The sequence below is a fragment of the Microtus oregoni genome, unplaced genomic scaffold, assembly GCF_018167655.1.
Source record: "Microtus oregoni isolate MIOR12 unplaced genomic scaffold, Mior012 000024F_ref0000369, whole genome shotgun sequence".
Classification (NCBI taxonomy): domain Eukaryota; kingdom Metazoa; phylum Chordata; class Mammalia; order Rodentia; family Cricetidae; genus Microtus; species Microtus oregoni.
In genome coordinates, this window is record NW_024543083.1 from 2,178,983 (window position 1) to 2,194,508 (window position 15,526).

General features: G+C 47.2%; 1 protein-coding gene across 5 annotated transcripts in view; it reads left to right on the plus strand.

Moving 5' to 3' along the window:
• The window catches only part of Rbpms (RNA binding protein, mRNA processing factor), a 146,832-nt gene that overhangs the window by 99,674 nt on the left and 31,632 nt on the right, over positions 1 to 15,526 (plus strand). The window lies entirely within an intron of this gene.

A 15,526-nucleotide genomic window follows, 5' to 3' on the forward strand; every position in this document is an offset into this window, starting at 1 on the left:
AGAACTGCACTTCCAGATAGATTCTCATTTTCTGGGTTTCCTTGACATGCCATTGGCCACTTCTTCCCTGCCCCCATCCTTGGGGAAGAGCAGCTGGCTCTCGGTGTTTGCTTTACTCTGCTGAAGGACATTAGTTCTTTGGCTTCAGAAAGGAAAGACTTAACAGGGAGAAAAATTATTTTGCTTTTTCATGTCCTAGGTTGAGGAAGGAAATCTAAATAGAACTGCACCTTCCTGGAATAGTTGCAGGACAAGGGAGGTTGTGAGGATAGCTCTCGCGTATTTCATCCTGACCTGTTTAGACCCGGTCTTTGTGACACACATACTTATTTAGTATTAAAGTAAGTGGATGAGTAAGTTGAAACTTTGGATTTTGCTCTCCAAATTCTGGAAACGTTTCCATCCATCTTTGTGTCTGGACATATCCAAACAGGAAATGTCACCCTAGTGACAAACCAACCAAGCTCCAGCCTTCCCTCTCAATGCTGTCTGCTTTTTTTAGAACTCAAACCTGTAAACCAGGTAGCCGGGGACCAGATAGACAGCCTGCTCACCGAGGCAGGCAGGACGCTGCAGAGGGGTGCGCACTAGCCATCCCCAGGGCCCTGAAGTTACAGGAGCGCGTATCAGCAGATCTTGGCTCTCGGGCCTCACTGCTCATTTCCTCTCCATTCCAATAGAACAGAACTTTGCAGTGGTCAGATAGTCTCCACGGCTCCATGAGAACTCTGCAGTGGTCAGATAGTCTCCACGGCTCCATCAGAACTCTGCAGTGGTCAGATAGTCTCCATGGCTCCATGAGAACTCTGCAGTGGTCAGATAGTCTCCATGGCTCCATCAGAACTCTGCAGTGGTCAGAGAGATAGTCTCCACAGCTCCATGAGAACTCTGCAGTGGTCAGATAGTCTCCACGGCTCCATCAGAACTCTGCAGTGGTCAGATAGTCTCCACAGCTCCATGAGAACTCTGCAGTGGTCAGATAGTCTCCACGGCTCCATCAGAACTCTGCAGTGGTCAGATAGTCTCCACAGCTCCATGAGAACTCTGCAGTGGTCAGATAGTCTCCACGGCTCCATCAGAACTCTGCAGTGGTCAGATAGTCTCCACAGCTCCATGAGAACTCTGCAGTGGTCAGAGAGATAGTCTCCACGGCTCCATCAGAACTGCTGGGACTGCTCCTGGCAAAACAAACTTGAAGCTGGATGTGGTAATCAAACCTGTAATTCCAGCACAGGGTCAGGGATGGGGGGTGGTGGTGAGATGAGGCAGGAGAGTGGCCACAAGTTTGAGGCCAGCCTAAGCTACATAGGGGGTCTGCCTCCCCCCCAATAGCTCTGTCCTTTCAAATCAACTAAAGAACTATTTTTGAAAATATATTTTTGAAAAATCAGAGAGTAGCATTTTCTTGAGAAAATTAAAGTTAGTATGCCTTTTCTTTATATAGCTCCCTTTTACGACAGCGACCCTGACAAACAGCCCTTCGCAGCAACTCGGCTGACCTTGTCATCCGCTAGTGTTCCCTCTGGGAACTGTGATTTTTCCATGTCCTCTCTTCTGTTACCGTTTTCTGAGAAGCACCCCACAGACTCCCGGTGCCTGAGTGAATGTGGACTGGTGGGTCCAGTTACACGGTACAGCGTTGATCCGTTTAGCGACCTGTCAGGTGGACTTGGCAGTGGGCTCAGAATTTGGGGGTTGGAAAGCCCAGAGGATGAGGAACTGACGTGAATGCCGCTTTTTGTTGCTGCTCTCACATGACTACCCTGCAAAGTGCGCTCTGTCACCTCTAGAGGAAGCATGTTCTCTGATTTGATTATACAGCAAACATTCACCTGCACGGTTCTCAATTGATACCTGTTGGGCTGAAAGGAGGACCCGGTGTGCAGTATCCTGGGGAGGAAGGAAGCAATGGTTCCTGCTTGACAGAGCTGCCAAGATATTGGTGGCAGTCACGGATGTCAGGAAAATTTTGGCCCCACTGTGAGGGACATGGGAGAGATGCTACATCTTAATCTAGATAGGACCTGACTCCTGTGTGTACTGGCCATGCATGCTCCGTTCGTGCTGGGGAACAGAGCGGGAAACCGGGTTTTAGAGTGTGATGGTGGCCATGCCTGTAGACCCCAATATCTGACAGTTCTGGTTCTGGCAGCTGTGGTCAAGTTCAGTGACCTGCACAAAGGCATTTAATCTTTCTGTGCTCCTGTTCGCTCAACTATAAGAAGAAAGTTATGTTTTCGTCACGTGATAGCGCTAAGCTAACAAAGCCGTATCACAAGATCACCCACGTCAAGATTAGGAAGGCAGAAATATATGTGGGGTAGCAGGTGAATGCAAGATGTCATCCAGTTTTATTTTTATAGAGCATTTGGCTCGCTGTTCTTTCCCCATAGTTGATGGGTGTTTGCATTGTGTGGCTTCAGCCATTTGTCCTTCCTTGCAGGTTTAGGAGAAAGAGAGTGGTACAATTCCAGGAATGTAGTATTCTTCTCGACTAATTGGGGGCGGGGGGGATATGGTGTATCATGCAGGGTCTCCCTGTGTAGCCCTGGGTAACTGGAGCTTCAGGGTACATTAACCTGGCTTTGGATTAAGGCATTCTGCTGCTTATCTGCCTCTCTTGTCTGCTGTTTGTGAGTATGTACCTCTGCACTCAGATTAACTGTATTTTCACTAGTAAAATCATGGGTTTGAGTACACCTTTAATGCCAGCACTCGGGAGGCAGGCAGGTGTCTGTGAGCTCACGGCCAGCCTGGTCTACAAAGCGAGTTTCAGGACAGCCAGACCTGGTCTAGCCTATGTAGTCATAGTGATAGCTGTGCCCTGTGCCTGTTGCTCCTACAGTTAGGGCTCCTGGAGTTGTCTACACTCAACATTGAGCAGGGAGATGTGCGTCCAGAGTGTTTTCACAGCATGAATTTATATGCTTTTATGTTCCTAAATCTGGTCATAATTGCTTACTGTCCACAAACGTGGAAGGGGCGACACCGTAAGGGCATATAAAAATGTACAATCTTGCCGGGCTGTGGTGGCACACGCCTTTAATCCCAGCACTCGGGAGGCAGAGGCAGGCGGATCTCTGTGAGTTCGAGGCCAGCCTGGTCTACAAGAGCTAGTTCTAGAACAGGCTCCAAAGCTACAGAGAAACCCTGTCTCAAAAAAAAAAAAAAGAAAAAAAGAAAAAAAATGTACAATTTTTACCGCATATTGTGGGTGCTGGGCACCAAACTCAGGTCCCGGGAGAAGAGAAAGTACTCTAACCTGCTGAGCCATTTTTCTAGCAACCTCCTCCCCAGGACATAGTTTTGGTATACACTGAAGTGTAGGTATGTAAGAAGTATACCTTAGATTGTGTTTCTCATCGTGCACATGGAATTTAATTGAATAAATGTGTCCGAGTTTAACTGCAGTGTACCTATATTGAACCTTATATTGTACCTGAAGGCAGAGGCAACCAATACCTATTAGTGCTTTTGCTTGGCCTAAACAGATCTCCTCCTTGTTGGCCAGTAAATGCCTGAAGACGACCTTGACTTTCTGGTCTTTCTGCCACCTCCTCCCAAGTGCTGCGGTAACTGGTGTTCACACTGTGGCCATTTTCTTGCGTCACTGGGCATGAATCTTCTGCAGATGGAGCTACTGACTCCTGGTCCTCAGTTGAGTTTTGAGCAGATTGTCAGTGGACTCCAGAACTCTGCTGTAAACCAGCTTCCGGGGTTTTGATTCTGTGAGTTCCTAGCTAGGATTTGGCTCTGAATTGTGTGTGCAGATGTGTGTGAGCAGGTGCATGTGGAGGCCAGATGTTAACCTCAGGTGGTCCGCCGTTACACATACACATGAATTTTTAGACTCACCTTAAGCGATCCTAATGTACAGATGTCTTGGGGGTCGTCAGTAAAGCACAGAATTAAACAACCTTTAGCCTGTTCCTTGTAACTCCCCCTTGCCCTTGCAGCCTCCAAAGCAGGTCTGTAAGTACTCACATGGCTGGCAGGGGACAGTCTTAGGAAAATCAGAACCCATCTTTATTTGCCCGCCACACCCCTGGAACTTCCCGCATAGTACTGTCCAGGTTTACACCTGAAGAGTTTTGTGACCGTTTGGAACCATGAAGTCCTTGTGAGTGTGAGCCAGGGTGGGGTTTAGCCTCCCTGTCTGAAGCTCCCAGTGACCACAGAACAGCTCTGTGCTTCTGTCTTCCCGAGAGCAGCAACACAGCGCACGGCATTGCAAACTCTGAAGACATCTGTCTGTCCCTTGCCTGCTCTGACAGTGAGGTGCTGGGAACTCTACTCCCACTCTCCATAAGCTGGACCCTTTGGGAGGTGGGGACCCGTCAGGGGACAGGAAGCAAAGGAAAGATTCTGACTTGTAGGTTTTCGAGGGCTACGGGTGGAACCATGACTCCGTACACAGCTCCCTCGGGTGTTCATGTAAACTCTTCATAGTATGGACAGTCTATGTATAGTATGTGCATGTATGTGTGTATGGTATACTCGTGTGTGCACACCTTTGTACAGGTGAATGTGGAGGACAGAAGGCAGCCTTGGTGCATCTTACTTTCTCTGTCACTACCTACCTTATTTCTGAAAACTAGGGTCTCATTGGACCTGGATCTGAGTGACTAGCTAGCAAACCTCAGGGACCTTCCTGACTCCAACCCCTCCCTGCAAGTGCTGAGAGCCCAGAGCCACCCCCACTGTTTTAAGCAGCAAGGATTTCACCAACCAAGCCATCTTCCCAGTCACATGCTCTCAGGATTAAAAAATACATTATTATTATTATTATGCAGGACCAGAAGATAGCTGTCATCTTTGCCATGTTTGGTTTTGATGTATGCATTTAGCTCTTCCCATTGCTGGGACTAGATTCCTGACACACTTACCGCACAGTTTGAAGGTGCAATCCATCATAACCAGGAAGGCACAGCGGTAAGAAGGAAGGAAGCAGTACAATTGTGTCTGCCACCTCAACCAGAGAGATGCATGCCAGGGCTCTGCCTCCTTCTTTCGCTCAGTCCCAGGTCCCAGCCCTTGGAAAGGGGCTTCCAGCCTTGTGCAAGCGTGACTAGAAATGCCACCCCCTAGACACGTCTAGAGCTTCATCCTAGGTGATAGTGAATCGTAGTCTTGGGTAGAGTTGAAGACAGGAGCCAGAGCTCTATGAACACCAAGTGCTCTGCCCACTGTGCTGCACCCCCAGCCCTGAGTCTCTCTTTCCCCCAGTCTTCTCCTTAGACTTAAATATAGAAGGTTCTCAGTTTTCTTTAGGGTTGGAGAGATGACCTAGTGCTGCTAACCCTGACTGTCTGATTCCATCCCTGGGCCCCAAATGCTATCCTCTGATCTCCACACAGTTAGTTGCTCTAGTGTGCACATGGCCATGCTTGCACACACACAGAATGAACATTTTAAAAATGCATTCATTATTTCACTTTATAAAGTTTCATGTTTTATCCAATTTTTTTCTTTTCTAAAAAGAGGCCACAGGGCGGTGGTGGCGCACGCCTTTAATCCCAGCCCTTGGGAGGCAGAGGCAAGCGGATCTCTGTGAGTTTGAGGCCAGCCTGGTCTATAAGAGCTAGTTCCAGGACAGGCTCCAAAGCTACAGAGAAACTCTGTCTCAAAAAACGAGAGGGAGGGAGGGAGGGAGGGAGGGAGAAAGAGAGAGAGAGAGAGAGAGAGAGAGAGAGAGAGAGATGACAGGTTAAAGAAAGGTGCTTAGTGCCACACCTGAAGACCCCGTGGTAGGAGGAGGTGTCTGATTCCTGACACTTGTTCTCTGGCCTCCACATGCATGCTGCAACGCACAAAAGGTGATGATGATAATGATAATAACCTTCAAACAATCAGAAATCTTCCCACCATCCAGAAGCACCCTATTCGCATTCTGTGTACCCTTCTGCGGCAAGTGTGTATAAAACACAGATCCTGCTATGTTGTTTGGGTTTTCAGCTTCACTCCTCAGCCTGCTTCCTCCACCATCCAGCTCCTCCTCCGCTGCCTCTATCCTCCATCCTCAGAGCAGTACTTTTAACAGTTTGGGGTGGGAAAGGGGTGGGTCCTAGCTGAAGGACATTTCCTGTGCTGACTGGCTGAGGCAGAGTGGAGACTGGAGGACACTCCCCTGCCCCAAAGCCTCTAACACAGCCTTGAGAAGTCGGGCGCAGGAGCAGAGCAGTACATGAATAGTCTCCAGGTAGAGGAGGAGAGTATTAATAAGAAACCAGGGCCTTGGGCTGGAGAGATGGCTCAGTGGTTAAGAGCATTGTCTGCTCTTCCAAAGGTCCTGAGTTCAATTCCCGGCAACCACATGGTGGCTCACAACCACCTGTAAAGAGGTCTGGTGTCCTCTTCTGGCCTGCAGACACACACACAGACAGAATATTGTATACATAATAAATAAATAAGTGTTTAAAAAAAAAAGAAACCAGGTCCTTAACTATCTCCTTGGAGTAGCCTAGAAAGCCCTCAGGGCCACTCTGAGGTGTCTTTGTTTATCCCTTTGTCTTTACCTATGCCTACTGGTTTTGATGGGTGAGATCCTATCATAAGCTGGGCATGGTGACTCGAGCCTGTAACCTCCACACTCTAGAGGCTGAGGCAGGAAAACTGACTTGGAGGCCAGGCTGGGCTAAGTTTTAAGACCCTGTCCAAAACAAACAACAACAACAAAGAAGGCTGGAGGGAAACTCTAATGGGGGAGAGGGTGCGGTGAAGAAAAGTGTGATCGCAGGCATTCCAGGCCCGCCCACGGCACAGGAGACCCTTTTCAGTGCCCACCCTATCCCCGCACGATCAGGTGCAGGGTGGAGGCCAGGAGGGCCGCACTCCTGGATGGGAAGATGAACCGGTGGCTTCTGCCTTGTGTCAGCAGGCCTAGGAAGACAACAGGTCTAGGGAGAGAGGTTGTCCTTGCTGGGGACAGTTTGAATCTGGTGATACAGGAGCAACAGTGGTCAACACCCCAAATGACCTTCTCTATGGACACCAGGTACCAAGGCCCTAGAAGGCAAGGATGGTAAGACCAGCCCACACCAACAAACCCCAGAACTGCAACAACAAACATCCTTTTAAGGAGGATCCATCTTTCACTGAGCCCTTCTGCCTTAGTCACTTTCTGTTGACACAGTGAAATACCTGAGAAGATTTGACTTACAAAGGAAAGAGGTTTATTTTGGCTCAGCTGAGTCTGATTGGTTTGGGCCCATTGCCTACGTCACATGCCCTTCAAGGCGTGAGCACATGACCAAAAAAAAAAAATGTTTATCACCAAGAGGCAAAGAAAGAAAGGGCGTGCTCCCAGTGACCCGGAGACCTCATTAGGTCACACTAAAAGTTTCCACCCTGTACTGTGAGCCTGTGAAATGGCCTCTGGGGGACATTTCAGATCCAGCCCTAGTTCTCAGTGTGGACCGTCTGTCTCCATCTCGCTCTTCTCTTCAAACTTAACTGCCCCTGTAGTGGTTGGTGTTTGTGATTTTAGTAATTTAATAACATTAAAATAACAGGAGATGCTCAGTTTTGGTGATACTGTGTCTAACTAGACATAGCTTATTTCAAATGGAAATTAAGTTGTTATACAGCTGGCTTTGAATTCTTGATGTTCTGCCTCCACCCCCAAGAGACCACACCTAATTTAGTATCTGTTTCAGTGTCAGAGCATGGATCTGCTGTAACTAGAAACGTAATCTCAGGAGTCAGGTTTCCAGCAGCTCTTGTGGACCAGAAGTCTGCCATGTCCTGGGCTATGTCTTACCTGTGTTCTTTCTCCTAACCGCAGTGCATCAAAATCTCAGTAATGGCGCACACCTTTAATCCCAGCACTGGAGGCAAAGGCAGGCCTCTGTGAGCCAGTCTGGTCTACAGAGCAAGTGCCAGGATAGGCTCCAAAGCTCACAGAGAAACCTTGTCTTGAAAAAAAAAAAATCTCAGTAACTCTAGCCCATCTTTTAAAAAAATCAAGGAATTTGTCATCCAGATAATTCTCCTCACCTGTGCGTTCTAAACTCAGTTTACTGATGGAAGTATTTACATATACAATAAGTGTACAGGAGTCATTACATTTGTGACAAAGTCTCCTGTAACTCTGGCTTTGACCTCCCAAATCTGTGCTACCCCTCTTGAGATCCAAGCGTCTTCTTGCCTCAGTTGCTTGTCGGGTCTTTGTTGCTAACAGCTGTTGGAAATTCTTGTTTCTTCTTGCCGTCCACCCTTGTAGTCCTCAGATAAGCAGCAGCTGCTGCCTGTGCAGAACAGCAGTTCTCAGTGTGGTCCTCCCACCCTAGGTGGTCTCTGACCAGAGCCCATGAAGTCTAGACTGTTTCCTCTACCCTCAGCCCTTTCTGCTATTCATTTCTGTTGTGCACTATGGGCTGTATCCCTCAGCCCTCATTATCCTCGAGAGACTAGTTTCCCTTCCTAATCGTACAGCGGCGGGCATCACTACTAGCCCACTTGTTCATTCGTTTGTTCATTTATCAAGACAGGGTTTCTCTTTGTAGCCTTTGAAACTCACTCTGTAGATCAGGCTGGCCCCAAACTCGCAGGTCCACTTGCCTCTGTCTCCCTAGTGCAGGCTGGGATTAAAAGTGTGCGCCATCACCACCAGGCTTGTTTTATACGAGGACAGCGGCACTGACATTTGCTAGTTAAAATTATATTCTTTACACTTTACTATTAAAGAATAAAATTTTATCTAATAACGTTGGAGTAGCACTTCCTGCTGAGCTGGTGATTCAGCAGCAGACCTTGTGGCAGATGAGTGAGACCTGGGTTGGGTCCCACTCCTTGCTTGGGTCTCCAGCACTACAAAGACAAACACACACGTTCATCTGTCTGAACTTGGAAGTGAGTGCACCAGTATATCACGCATATATACATGTATGTGTGTATGTATGTAAATAAAAATACACGCTTTTGTGATCATAAGTTGAATGCTGCAAGTGTGCAAGATCAGCTTGTCGTTTTAATCAGAATAACTTAAAAACAATAAAATTAAAGTTTTAATTAATTGAAAATATAGTTTAGAAAACTTTTCTATTATCATGAGTTATAGGTTCCCAACTTACAGCTGTGAAAGTAGTGGATTTTTTTATTGCATAGTGAAATGAGTGGACATTTGGAAGATCCACATAGCGCACCCAGTGTTTTTCCAATGGCATGATTTATTACAAAGCCATGGGTGAGGAAGACAGTCCTTCTAAAGTAACGCTTGATTTCAATGTAGCAGAATATGAAAGTTCATTGCCATTTTAGATTCCATGGTGCAGTATAGCCATCAGAACCGCTGCTTGTCCAGCCTGAAGGCAGAGAGGAAGGCCACATCAAACATGTTCTCTTCTGTGGAATCTGGATTTGACTATCTGTGACACCAAGCAGCAGGGGTCTTAGATGTGGGAAAGAGGTGACTTTCGGGGGGGGTGGGCATTGGACAGAAAGGCAAGGAATAAATCTCCACAAAGTACATTTTAATATACATGTGAAAGGTATATCAAAGCCCATTGTTAGTTTTTTTTGTCAGGTTTCGTTGTGGTATCAGGGAGCATCTACATCCTGACTGGTTTGGTTGACAGTGTTCTGAGACCGTATTTTTTTCATGTACTAGAACCAAAACACTGTTGAGATAGATTTAATTAGAAGCAGATGTGAGGACCTAGTTGTCTTTTAATAAACTAAACACTAAAGAGATTTGCAACACTGTGGAGCTAAAGCCTCTTTTTATGTGTTTTAGAATGTGAAGGGTGCCCTGCCCTCTTCCCCCAAATAATCTATTTACATTAATGACTTTTTGAACTATATGATTTCGTTTAGCACTTTAAGAAATATAGGTATCAATTAGTGTTACCTGAAGTCGTTGGTAGGTTTCTCCCCTCCTGTTCGTCTTTATTGTCATGTTGCCCTGCACACATCTTTTCTCTTGGCACCGCCTGAGATATAAAGAGGGCTTCCAAGCCAGAGTAACAAACCATGACTGATGTCTAGCATACCTGAGCACTGCTTTCTGCCCCCAATACTGCGTGAGCCAAGCGCAATGGTACAGGCCAGTGAAGGCTGGAGGACTGGAATTTCAAGATCGTGTTGGGCCACTCAAGACTATCTTTAAAGATTTTTTTTTTTTTAAGACTGTTGGTAAGCATGTAAAGTTAACATTTGTTCCTGGTTGCGCGGCCATCAGAATCTGCAGGGGTCAGCAATGGACTTTGCTTTGGCAGCAGTTAGAGCTAGACTGGGTGGGCCTGGGCCTCTGTTTTCTGCCTTTCAAACATAGATAACTCCTCCTAGCTGATGAATGACCCATCCTGTTTGCCCCTCCTTCTCATTAGACATTAAAAATTTTTACCTTTTTTTTTTTTTTTTTTGAGACAGGGTTTCTCTGTAGCTTTGGAGCTATCCTGGAACTTGTATTATAATGCCTTAAAACCACCACACAGGGCCTACCAGTGGTGGCACACGCCTTTAATCCCAGCACTCAGAGGCAGAGGCAGGAGAGCTCCATGAGTTCGAGGCCAGCCTGGTCTACAAGAGCTAGTTCCAGGACAGAGTCCAAAGCTACACAGAGAAACCCTGTTTCAAAAAACTGAAAAAGAAAAAAAAAATACAGTTTTAAAAATACATAATTTCATAGTCATGGTTCTCTTAATGTAGCTGTTTAAATTTAACAATATCTATATATTTAGAAGTTAGATGCTGAAAATTGCTATTCCAGGTGTTTTCCAGGTATTTTATTTATTTGGTTGGTTTTTGTTTTGTTTCGTTTCGAGATAGGGTCTCTCTGTGTAACAGCCTTTGCTGTCCTGGAAGTAGCTCTTAGAGACCAGGCTGCCCTGCCTCTGCCTCCCAAGTGCTGGGATTAAAGGCATGTGCCACCACCGCCTGGCAAGAATATTTTAATATATGGTGGGTGAATGACAGGCAAAAAAAAAAATATACAGATAGCTGTTCAGATGGGATTATCCACTCATACGATGCTATTGTCGCGTTCATTCCCAGCTGTAGGCCTGTGGATTTCATACCTGCTTGTGGAATTCCCCGTAACCAAGGCTCTTTCCAGAAAGATTGGAGACCTCATGTCCGCTGGGAGGAGGGCAAGGAGTGGGAACGCCTTGGCTGTAAGGGCTTTTGCCCACTGAGGTCTCCTCCCCTGCATCCTGCAGCAAGGTGGCCTCTGGGAGCTCTGCTGTACTAACGAGGGCACGAGCGGTGTCTGCTTCAGTGAAATAGTTTAATTAGTGGCAGGAGGTGGCGGGGTGTCTCTCTGTCCTCACTGAAATCCCCCCCCCCTTGAAGGTCAAGGAGATCAAGCTTGTCAAACATTAACAGCCCTGTACAAGAAGCAACAGTGAATTCCTCTCCCAAGTCTCTCACTAGAGTTTTGCCAGCATTTGAGGGGAGGAGAGAGAAGTTGGGTTCAACTGTTACCCTAGAGGGAACAGGCCTGTGCGGACTATTAGCATGGGGCAGAACCGAGAGCTGGTTGTGGTCTTACAGACACTTGATGAGGCTGAGGGCCCTGGACAAGATTGTATAGCGGCATCTGGGATGCTTTCTGCCTGTTAGCTTTGCATGGGGAGATCGCAGGAGGCCGACCGTGTATAAAAAGATGGCCAGGCTAGAGGAGAAGCTGTGCGCGCATCCAAACGTACTGGAGGAGGGAGTCCCCAGAAGCCACAGCAGGCAGGCTACCTGCTGGATCTAGGAGCGCTGCACGCACGCCAGGCAAAAGGTTTTGATCTACCCCATACCAGGACACACCCTGACAGCGAAGTAACCCTCCTAAGGAGGGGCTTGGGGCTTAGTTTCTTTTCATTTTTAAACCCTTTGCGTGATTTTTGTTTTTGCTTAAAACAATTCTTATTATCCCAAGATTGTGAGGGTCACAGTTCCAGACATGGGTTAATTAGCGGGGTCCTTCACTTTGTGGTCTCTGCAGAGCTAGAATGAATGCATGGGCCAGGCTGCGGCCCTTGTCTGCTGTTCTAGGGCTGTAGGAGAGTTTGGCCGCTGGAGGTTGTAAGTACTTGACCAGGAGTGTGATTTTTTTTTTTTTAAGCTGTTTAATTTAGCCACTACCACAAATGGATCATCTGGAATTGCTAGCCCTTCACTGTGTGAGGCAGGATCCTCTCTGTGTTACACAAAAGGGCGCAGAGTGAGCCTTCCCCTCTCCTCGTGAGTAGTGCAAGGCCTTTTAGGTGTTGCTGGAGCCCGAATGTGGTAGGAAAGGAAAACAAGTATTAAAAAGCCCACTCCTCCCTCGTGCTTTCAAGGAAAAGACAGGTGTACTGAAAAAACAGGTTGATCAAAACATTCCCCGGGCAGAGGAAGTCGTCAGTCGCTCAGGAGACTGTGTGGAGTCTCTTAGTGGTTTTTAAAGAAGAAACCTGGTTTTGGGTTGGTGTGTATGGAGCTAGAGGGTCCGTGTATGGAGCCCACAGAACAACTTTGGTGGTCGTCTTCACCTCATTTGGAACAACTGAGATCTGATCAGGCTGAGAGTCACCACGTAGGTCATTCAGCCTCGGGAGTCCCCCTGGCATTTCCACAGGGACCGTGGGGATCAAACTCAGGGCCTCATCTCTCAAGCACTTGACTGGGCTGTTTCCCCAGTGGATACTCGCACAGGAAAGATTGTTGTCTCCTTAGTTTGTGGTTTATTTCTGCTGGACGCGGGCATGGGCTTGGTTCTTGTGTGCGCGTTCTCCCCCCCCCCTTTCTTCCCCCTCCCCCCAGATATATCAAATGTAAAGAAAATAGTGTCACCAACAACAGAAATTCACCACTCATACGTAATAGACTTTTGGCCATTAATTCCTTAAAATCACTTGGGGATGGGGTCTCTTTGCATTTGTTATTACTCTGCCGGGCCAATATGGTATTCTCTCTTAAGTACAGAGCAGTGTTTCTTCCCATCTTTCATTTTCACACTGATTTTTAAAAATAAAGTGTCAGCCTTCTTAAGAAAAAGGTCCTCCTTCGGGGTTTGTCCATTTTCTTCGCCTTTACGGTCTTGTCTTTGTTCTCACGTGCAATGAGATCAGAGGTTTGGGGAGTGCAGGGTGCCCTTTGCCCTTTGAACAGGACCGCATCCTGGGTTCACATGGCACTCCCCCCTGACTGCTGTGATGTCCATGGCTGGAGTTAGGAGAGACTGGATTCGGGTGCCTGGGGTAGAACACCTTACCTTAAGGTCCTTACCGAGTTTATTCATTGGTATTTTTGAGGCAGCATCTTGGTATATGTCCACGACTAGCCTGGAGTTCCCTATGCAGGACAGGCGGGCGCTGAACTTGCTTCTTTCTCATCCTCTTGCCTCTCCCTCATGGTGCCGGAATTAAAGGTCTGTGTCATTTTACCAACTTACCTGAAAAGTTTGGTCTTTTCCCCATTTCCCTCATCGTGGGCTGAAACGTGACTGTCCTTAGTTTGCGGGATTACAGGTAGCCCACCCCCAATCCACAGTAATCATTCCCCTTATGGCGAGTTTTCATTGTGAAATTGATACAGGTTTATCTCCACTGGTCTTCACCCTTGTGGGAAAAATTGGCTTGTTTAGTTCCATTCTTTTGGTGTTTGAGGCAGGGTCTTGCTGTGTATTCCTGGCTGTCCTGGAACTCACTTTGTTGCCCAGGCTGGCCTCAGACTCACAGAGATAGATGCACCTGCCTCTGCCTCCTGAGTGCTGAGATTAAAGGCATGGGCAACCATGCTGTTCGTGTTCTCTCTCTCTCTCTCTCTCTCTCTCTCTCTCTCTCTCTCTCTCTCTCCACCTACCTACCTACCTTTCAGTGTCATGGACTCTGGTTCCAGCATGCTGTCCTATAAAGCAGCCATTCTTCCTAATGCCCAGAGCCAGGTCAAGAGTTGCATCTTCTCGTGGAAAGGAGATGCAGCATTACGTCAAGTGAGGCCAAGTAGGAATGCGTCGTGCCCAGGAGCGCGAGGGTCTGTGTGGCCCCGGACTGATGCTCCCAGGTGCCAGGAGCTGGCCCTGCTGACGGAGAGTTCATTGTTGCCTGTGGACCTGACTAACACGGCTCCTCTACCTACAGAAAAGGATCCCTAGGAAAGCTTTAGAAAGGAAGATTTAATTGAGATTTTTAAATTCAGAACGGCCACTGAGCACTGGGAGTGCAGGTGCTTGTGTATGATTTGCTTTTTCCTTCTCACTTTTTGGGCTTCCTCAGCAATAGCATAATGGAAAATAATTGTACGTATCTAGTAATTTCTGGTGAAGTACCTCCTGCAGGGACCATTAGGAAGAAAAAAAAAGACACAGGGCTGCGGATCTTGCCTGGCATGTACATGCAAAACCTAGCACCATGTAAGCCCAGGCATGGTGATGCATATCTGTAACCCCAGAACTCTGGAGGTGGGGGTAGGAGGGCCAGAGGCCCAAGGTCATCCTCAGCTACATTTTGAGTTCAGCCTGGGGTGTAGCGCGCTGCATGGTGTCACACCGGATGGAGATGTATAATCAACTCCTGAGATGGCTAAAGTCTGACCTATGCTATGATCACGCAATGATTATCAGCTGCCTGCATATGCATGGGCCTATGGGCAGTGCCCACCTGGCAGTTCGGGGTTGGCAGCCCATGCCTACTTAAGGGCTGGGAGAGGTTTGCCCAGAGAGAGGTCTGGAGAGAGAGGAGAGAGGAGAAGAGAGAGAAAAGTGTAAAAGGTCCTGGAATAAACTGCAGTGAGAAGAGCTCCGGTGGTCGCATCATCCTTGCGGGTCGAGGGTGGACGCGACACTGGGGTACATGAGATGCTTTCTCTAAAAAAGGGTGGTGGTGGTAATTGAACTTGTAAAAGGAATGTCTCTGAAGTCCAACATACAAGGCTGAAACAGTAGCTGTTGGGAGGTGGAAGCAGGGGCATCCATCGCAGGGTTCAACTACATAAGGAATCAGAGGCCAACTCTGGGTACATGAGACCCTGCCTGGGCAGTGTGCCTGGAGTTGGAATGCCTTTACATGCAAAATAAGTGTAAACAGGGATCGAATGATACTGATTAGATACTTCCAGGAATATTTTATCATGGTACTGCTAAATATTAAACTCCCTACCACTGAATGATGTATTGTTTATTTCCTGTTCCTTCTTATGTTTAGTTAGGTACTTATCCCTTTAATGTTTCTTAAGGTTAAAGAAATGCGTATTTGCCGGGCGGTGGTGGCGCACACCTTTAATCCCAGCACTCGGGAGGCAGAGGCAGGCGGATCTCTGGGAGTTCGAGACCAGTCTGGTCTACAAGAGCTAGTTCCAGGACAGGCTCCAAAACCACAGAGAAACCCTGTCTCGAAAAACCAAAAAAAAAAAAAAGAAATGTGTATTTATGTTTCTTAAGGTTAAAGAATTGTGTATTTATCAACCAATATTCTTTTTTTTAGTCGAGTTTAATGCTTTTAAATGATTTATTATTTGTATCAGTGTTTTGCCTGCATGTATATTTGGTGTGAGGGTGTTAGACCTTGGAGTTACAGACAGTTGTGAGCTGCCATGTGGGTGCTGGTATTTGAACCTG